Consider the following 9,776-nt stretch of genomic DNA (forward strand, 5'->3'; position numbering starts at 1 on the left):
ATTATTATTATTATTATTATTATTATTATTATTATTATTATTATAGTTTATGAAACCTCTAATTTCTGTGTTTTTCAAGATACATAAATCAAAGGCTAAATATTTACATCATACTATAAGTGTTACAATTTACAATCCCCTGATTTGAATCCATACTTTATTAAACCTAACAGTCATCTATTCTTTTGGTCTTTTCAATATACTGTAATTAAGGCTTAAAACTGTTTTTGGTAACCAAGGAAACTATGTAAGCAATAAGGCATGACAGAGTGTGTGATATACTCTAAGATCACCAAACCCTGAGTGTGTTGCAAGTCCATGGCATGGTGATACGGTGCACTCCGTTTATATGAATTACTGATGTAAGAATCAACCTCATATAGTGATCAAAAGCACTGTGACAAAATCATTCCTATACTAAATATGCTAAAATACTGTAAGAATCAAGCAATCTGTTTAGAAGAATCATTTCGGGGCAAACTGACTGCATGTAATATGATACTGTATCAAGTGCAATGACACGTACAACCAATAAAGCTGTTTTTTAATTAGAATTTGATCACATGTCACGTGATTAAGTACGTACACAACTTGTGCAGTATAATCTCTGGTCTGCAGCAACTTCCAGTAGAAAAAAAGCAAGTTGTGCACTTTATGTGTGTCGACATGGCAGGAAAAAGAAAAACCTGTGACTGCATTGTACAGGGATTCTCTGTTAGTGAAAATTTGTTTTAATGAAGTGAATACATATTCACGGACTACATATTGAGTACAGCACTGCTATTGTATGATATACATATGGAGGAAGGGGGATTGCGTAGCGGCACGGTGAACAATCAGGATAGAGTATTTAAAATACCCATTTTATAATTGACAATAACCAACATCAAACCTATCTAAGGAATTGCTGCTTACAGTATTGGCTGTACAGTTGGCTTGCAGCCAACACTGCTTTTGGAATTGATTGGTTTAAGATCTGTTCTTCACTTATTGCAGCTATTTTTTTCCCCTTGTGTCTCAGCTTTTTCCCTTGACTCCCTATTGTATACAGAAGCATATGAAAAAACAATTCTAACCACAAGTGATCTGATCCAATCTTGCTGGAGTGCGTATAGAAGTGATTAACTCTACTTAGGTTGCTCATACAGTTAAAAAAAACTTGTGATATGTGTTATATACTTTTGTACTATTATTATGCAAATGAATCCCTGACATGTAAAAATATATATATATATATATATATATATATATATATATATATATAATATATAATATATATGATATATATATATATATATACATATACACAACACACACACACACACACACACACACACACACACACACAGTGCCTTACAAAAGTATTCAGACCCCTGACCAATTCTCTCATATTACTGAATTACAAATGGTACATTGAAATTTCGTTCTGTTCGATATTTATTTTTAAAACACTGAAACTCAAAATCAATTATTGTAAGGTGACATTGGTTTTATGTTGGGAAATATTTTTAAGAAAAACAAAAATCTGAAATATCTTTCTTGCATAAGTATTCAACCCATGTGCTGTGGAAGCTCCCGGTTTGCACCGATGAAACAAATTGCCCTAACGAGGACACAATTACCTTACCATTGGCCTCCACCTGTGAACCATTAAAGTTGCTGTCACATTTTCTAGATAAAAACCCCACTGTTGAAGGACCATTGGTAAGGCTGTGAATCTGAAGGAAAATGAAGACCAAAGAGCATTCTACAGAAGTTAGAGATAAAGTAATACAAATGCATAGATTACCATTTGTAATTCAGTAATATGAGGGAATTGGTCAGGGGTCTGAATACTTTTGCAAGGCACTGTATATATATATATATATATATATATATATATATATATATATATATATATATACACACACTGTATGTGTGTGTGTGTGTGTGTGTGTGTGTGTGTGTGTATATATATATATATATATATATATATATATATATATATATATATATATATATATATATATATACACACACACACACACACACACACACACATATATACACACAAATCAGACACCTTGCAGACCAGTCACCTGAAATCAGCACTGTTCTTGCGGCCCATAGTCACCCTTCATCCAACCCTCGTATATGAATTATTTAATTATAATTATTAACACTTGAAGATTAAATGGAATGTGATTTGTTGATAGCAAAACAAAAGGTATGTTTTTTTTTATGTTTGTTTGTTTTTTTATGTATCAATAGAATTCATTCAGAACATTTTAATACTCTAGTACTAGTATTGGCAAAAAAAGAAAAAAGGACGGAAGAAAAATAATCACTTTTGCAAACAACTGGTGTGCGTACATTCATAGGAGCACAGCGTCCTTGGGAAATTCCTAAAAAGAAAACACTTGAAAACACATAAAGAACAGTCTGAAATGGCTAAACTGTATACATGTAAGTTGTTACAACATTGTTTGTATATAAAGGTTTATTGAAATAAACTTAAATCCTAGCTCATCAGAATCTCAGTAAATTCTCAGCAACAACTGCTGTTGATAACTAGTAGTCATTTGGAGTAGTGAAACAGGTTTGTAGCATCTTTGACTAGAAAGGTATTTTGAAAAACTATTCAACATGTAATAATTGTTTCCTCCTTTAAAGAGCTAACTTCCAGAAATATCTGAAGAGTGTGATTTCAATACTTGGAATAGTTGGAGCAGTAGTCTAGATTTTACAATATAAACCAAAAAAAAAAAAAAAAAAAACAAAAAAAAAATACAATACATAAAAAAGACTGCTGAATCTGGTTTATTTTTTTTGTTTTGTTTTGTGTTGTTTTTTTTTTACTTCATGGTGAACTAGATGTAAAATTAATTACAAAAGTAAGGACCATATAAAATGATAAAATAAAAACAAAAATCATTGGTGTTTCTTAAAATTATTTATTAATTGTTTATGTTAAGAGTGCTTAAACTACATGCACAAAAAATGTTGGTAAGTAGTTTGTATAAGGCCATACTTGCACACTTGTTTATCTTATTTCATTCATAAATATACAACTGGAAACTTTTTCTATTATAAGAGGAAACCAAAAGACATAGATCCTTCCGTAACTAGTTCTAAAAATCTTGAAAAACTATATATAGATATATAATGTGTGCGTGTGTAGTAAGTGTGCCAGCAGAGAAATAAAAAATATATATCTTAATGTACTTACAGAATATCCACTTTAGGCATTTCAAATATGCATGTTAAAGGTTACACTCCAAATGCCCAGGGTCTAATATCAACTTTAAATAGTTATTTGAGAATAATAGACATCATGAATGCAATTTGCTGAAGGTTTTTAAGGTTTCTTTATAATTTAACATACCTGGAAGGATTCATATCTTTCAAGAGATATAATCAAACAATATATTGTATGCCTGTTACCCAGTAGCTAGTTATTCATAATCTCAGGGCTGAAATTAATTTCTAGTCAAGAAGATTATATAACCCACTTTTGAGAACAGCCATATGTCTGTTTAATATTTGTTACTGTATTTTAATTAGAGGGTAATCAGTACCTAAAAAAAATAAAAATCATGAAAACAATTGTATTTTCAGTAAGTCATTTCCAGAAGTTTGAACACATGTAACTAGTTTAGTGACCAAATGTATTTATCCTTAGCTATATTTCAAAATACACAGTTATTTTATTCACAGTTAAAAAGTAGAATTAATTTGTTTGATGTTGTTTTGATAAATATCTGTTCTGAAAGACAAGCTGCATATTCCTTGGTAAAATCAATTTGAAGAACAGATTTAGAATGGTATCAACCAGTTTGCATGGCATGTGGTTACTATTTCCCCACTTGGGGCAGATTAGTCATAAATCCTCCTGCAGATCAATACTTTGTATTATAGTGCTGTGTCTTGTAATTACACCTGGTTTACTGTAGAAATAAACAGCCATTTTAAAGGTTTCTGTTTTCCAAACAAACTGTATGTTCACATGATTAAAAACAGAAGAAGAAAAAAGAAGATTATATCATTGTTTTACTAAGAAATTCAACACATTTACAATGGAGTGCTGAGAGGGAAAGCAGAATCAAAAATTATTTGTGGAAAAAGTGAATAAAAATAAATAAATAAACATACTGTTTATTGCACTTACCATTATAATAACAACTACTTTTAATTTGTATGTAATCATAACATCACATCTTGACCTCCATAAGAAGAGTTAAATGGTTCTAAGCCATTGCATTCTGTAGTAGGAGCTTGCTACTGGCACATTTATTTGTCTGTAAAAAAAAAAAAAAAAAAAAAGCTAAGATGGTCCAAAGAAGGCTGTGAAACCTTGTTTACAACTTTCTGTTTACTAATTGCTGTCCATATACATGTGAAGACATGCTTTTGCAATTTAATGGGTTTTATATGTATGTGTTGCCTCTTGGCTTCAGAGTGCTTCCCAGGCAGTCTGTAAATAGAATGATGATATAGTGTCATTAACAAGCTGTGTAGCATACCCACAATGGGATATTCATTTACAAAGGATTTTCTGATATTTAAGAAAAAATAAATAAAAAGGTACACGGCTTCATGGTTTTTTTTATACACATGTACAATTAAATTTGAAAACAGTTATATTAAAGAACATCTCATACTAAAAAAAAAAAAAAAAAAAAAAAACAACAACTCTGTAAAAGATAGATTTTTGGTAAGACTGTAAAAATAACAGAATTACAAAACTAGCGAAGCATTAATAAATGAGATTGTGTGTAGGGATATTAAGTTTAAATATAATGTTTTCTTTTTCCTCTCCACGGTTATATACATGCATACTGGTCCTATTAGCTGGATGGAATGTTATTTTCATCAGGCTGCGTTAGCTTTAATACAGTAGTACTGATTAAGTGCAGGGTTTATACAATGTCCTTATTGCGTGTGTGTGTGTGTTGTATGTGTATGTGTGTGTATATATATATATATATATATATATATATATATATATATATATATATATATATATATATATATATATATATACTATATATATATAGGCGCTTCATATATAATCCAACTCAACATTGAAGTAGCTTCAAGGAGCTGCAAGCTTCTCTATGACTGTATCTTGTCTGTATGGTTTTGAAAAGGACCAGTTTCACAGTGAATATTTTACCAGTACTTTCATATAAACATAAAAAGGCCTTTTAGATCTACTGGGAATCACAATACATGGAATACTAAAGCCAGCATTTATTTATTTTTTTTGAAGCAAATAATAAGCAGGAAATGTCTGCAGTATTAGTAGAGTATCGCATTCATACTTTTGAATATCGCTTCGCGACAGCATGGCTGCATATAAATCCTGTATCCATATTTTACACAGGAAGACAAGACCCATGTGTTTTGCAGACGCTTTTAAAGCTGTTTCTTTCATTTATTTTATTAGCCTTTAATGAATGTAATTAGAAGGCAAGTAATTAAATGCAATTGTGCTCAGTGTGTTCCTGTTGTAAATTGCCCTAAACAATGTGCATGGTGTGAACAAATTTGAGGGATTAATAGAGGATAGATAATGTTTTTGGATTGTATTTCACACTAAACGGTCGCACAGAGAAACAAAGAATCTGGCGCAGTGTCATTAATCTTAGTCAACTGGCAGCACTCATGTAATTTGCATGACTGAGGCAGTGGCACATGCTGTAGTTAGACTGGATGCTGGATGAGTCAAATTTCTTCTCCTGTTAAAGTTGTGTCAGTCAAGAATAACCTTATAAAACCTTATTTTTGTAAATTAAAGGGCACTCCAAATACTTATTTATACTAGGCAATAATGATTTGGCATATATCAACAATTGTTAAAAGTCTTACATTCTAAAACCAAACAGAACCTCATATACTGTATGTAAATATAAATAATAGTAAATGGCTTTTGAGTAAAACATACAGATATTATTTAAAAAGTTATAATATGGACATCTGTGAATAAATGTTTACTTTGAAAAAATATGATCATAGTTGGTCTATCTATATAATGGACAAACATACTATATTCATTGTTTAGAATGCATGCGTAATATTATTTATTTATATATATATATATATATATATATATATATATATATATATATATATATATATATATATATATATATATAAGACACACAACACAACAAAATATTTATCAGTGTGTAATGATCATTTTAAAGATCTAGAAGTATTTTAAAAAGAAAATACTGTAATGTTATATAATATATGTTCATTTTCAAATAACTGAAATCAAACTCCAAAATTGCAGGGTTGATGTGACTGCCCCTTAGTTAAAAAACAAACAAAAAAAAAAACAACAACCGTTCTTCCAGATCTTATTCTCAGGTTTGTTTCAGGTCAGTGATCTTCCTTCATGTGCATTTCTGAGTGTGCAGTGAACTGGCATATACAAACTAGTTTAGGCTGAAAATAATTGAGTTTCCTAAGTAGTCATATATTATCGTTAAAATTAAGTAAAATGCAAAAGCTTTAATCTCACAGCAGTTTCTTGAACTGAATTCTAATTATTCATGTATTGACTTTTAAGGGAAATTATTTGAATGTTTTTTTAATTCAATGAAATTGTACTTTCCAGTGAGAACATATTTACAAATGAATAAATGTATTCACAAAGTCTACAGTGCACACTGTGTTTTGCTTTCCATTTCTAATATCCTGGAGGCACTTTGCTCATTATCAAATATTGTTTGATGTCTTTGTTTCATGATGATTAACTGTGGTCACCAAACACTGGCCTAGATTGTTTAAAATGAAATTTCCATCTGGTTATTTTTCATTTTAGAATTCAACACAATGTACAAATAGCAATGACAATTCTCTGCAATGTAATTCTCATGGTGCATGTATATATATATATATATATATATATATATATATATATATATATATATATATATATATATATATATATATATATATATATATATATATACTGAAACATGCTAATTATGTATGAAAAATACATACAAGCCATGTGTATTTTCTGCATAGACCAGTAATGGTCAGTCTCAAATAATATGCTATATATATATATATATATATATATATATATATATATATATATATATATATATATATATATATATATATAGTTTTCAGCTATATTGCAACAAAAAAAAATCAAGTAAGAGAGACACTATACATACGTATGCATCTTACGTTCAAAATTTTATTTGGTGTAAATAAATGTTCCAACAACGATTATAATTTAACTGTAATTTATTGTGATAAATACTAACGTCATTTTGTTTAAATTGGATTGCAGTTGATAAATATAATAGAGAATTGAGTAAAACAGGACAACATTCAGCTGGGAAAATATATAATAATTAAAGGTTCTCTTTGTTTTATATAAAACAAATCTAATAAAACTTTTTATGAAAATAATCAACAAAGACATCAGCCAATTCCTTGCAAAATGACACATCCTTGGAAAAAGACATAAACCCAGGTTATATTTTAAAAAGCTAAAGTGTATTATGATATTGGCATAATTGGCAAACAAATAGGGACGCCCAGCCCAGTCAAAAACATATTGTATTGTTGACATGTCTTTGTCTTTCAGGCATAAAGACCTTTTATTGATATTATCTTTTGTAAAGAAAAACGCTTATCACCAAGCAAAAACTAACAGAACCATTGTTTGCAGCCTTATTTAAACACTTTCTGTACGCGAAGTGACAAATAAAAGGTTAAACTTTGGCCAAGCAAATTTGGTAGCATGCGGTAATATGATCTATGTTGCACATTTGAAAAAGAATAGCTAAGCTACAAAGTTGTCCTTATTCACCGTTCCCTTTTGTACTATGTCAAAAAAAAAAAAAAAAGTAAATGTCATTTGCTCTTATTGGCTTTTATACTGGTACATTATACACAGACCTTGTGAGGGAATGTTTTCCTGCATTTAAGTGTTTGGAATGTGTGACTAATAATTTTACTTATGTATTAATAATGCCGGCATTCAAGTCAGTTATGTTTTTTTTGGCAGTGTACAAGGCTTTGTTTAAAGAAGGTTTTAATTGTTGGTGAAAGAGAAATGTTCAGTGTATGTTCTTGGTTGCTATAGAAACATGGTTACACTGTTGTGTTTCATGACAATTTTATCTTATGTTGCTGTAAAGGGAGGTACTAACTCTTGTTCACCACCCAAAAACATATATTTTTTCTCTCAAACCCGAGAAAGTTAAAACTGTAATTATTTGCCCTGGAGAGCACAAACTTGAGTAAAAAAAAAAAAAAAAAAAAAAAATTCTGCATAGCCTTCCATGATTTGATTTTTAAGTTTATGATTTAATGTTGAGTTGTACATATATCTGCCTTAAGGAGACTTTTTTAATTAAGTTCTCATTTTATTTGTAATCTTTAACGGTAGCTTTCAAAATGGCAAAGATAATACTGGGCATACTAGTGAATGTAAATGTGTGTTATAATTGAATATGAAATAAAATGTATGCTACCTTGAAAATGTGTAGTATATTTTGAAAAAAAAAAAAAAAAAAAAAAAAACAACAACTTTGGGTTCACATTTCAACTGATGATGTTAATACCAGTTCACTGTTCTGTATTATGAGCAAATACACTGTCAAAATCCTTTGTAAAGCAGTCAAAGAGCTATTTCAGAGTTGTTTTATTATTTCAGAGTGCAACAAAGAAAGTCTTTTGTTCAATGCTTGCAGCACACATTCTCCTTTTATGACTTGCTGCTGTCCTCTAGTGGCAATTGATCCTCTGGGTGCTCTACGAAATGGAAGCATACTGGCAGTGCTGATTTCTGTGTGTCTCAATGGTTATCATTCTCAAACATTTAAAACATGATTTGTTACATTGGCTATCACTCGGGTTTAAAACAGTATTTACTATATACATGTCTGTTTCCTCAGTGTTCACCTTTCAAGGAAACTCAAATTGTGTAAACAAAAGCAGGAACCTAGTGTTGCGTTCTCATTATGTTTCTTAACTAGAGTCAATATTATACTGTTTTCCGAATGGTACACCGAAACTGCTATGAGAATGTTATCGGGTCTATGGAACCAGTTCTACTGATAACCATGTTAACATGTTAGTATAATGATTTGGACAGGCCTTATGCTAATTCAAATAGAAAGCTTTTAATATTGTAGCCACTGCAATACTGATTTGGAAATTCTGGACATTTTAAATAGTGGTAAGTTAGTTTTGTATAATCATGAAATTAGTGTTTTGTCAAACATTATTTTACAATATACTGTAAAAAAAAAATCACGTCTCTATTAACAATACTACATTACAAACAAACTGTTAATGTAAAGTGTTTCCGTTCAGTGTGTGCTACAGATTTCAATGCGTTGAGCTTGAAGTATGTCTTAAATTGCTCTTTTCAATATATTTTGTTTTCAAAGCACACCATGGAATCCTTATCTGCTGGTACACCTTTCACTTTTCTAACTAAAGTTATTGTTTTATTGAAAATCTCTACATGTCATTACTTTGTTTTTTCAGTTTTCTGAAATTGTACAATCAAATTATATAACATTTTGATAAAGCACTTTGTGTAGAACGATTCTGCACACAATTGAAAAACTATAAACAGAATAATTAACTAAAGATCAAACATGTGCTTTTTATAATAAGATTATTAGGAAGAAAGATAAGAAAACATCAGTGTATCAATTAATCTGTCTTTTTTAAGTTCATTAGAAGAAATCCACATTTTAAACATGCTAAACATTTATTCATACATCACTAATAATCCGTTTAGTCTTATAATA

Source organism: Polyodon spathula, chromosome 17 (genome assembly GCF_017654505.1).
Source record: "Polyodon spathula isolate WHYD16114869_AA chromosome 17, ASM1765450v1, whole genome shotgun sequence".
NCBI classification, from domain to species: Eukaryota; Metazoa; Chordata; class Actinopteri; order Acipenseriformes; family Polyodontidae; genus Polyodon; species Polyodon spathula.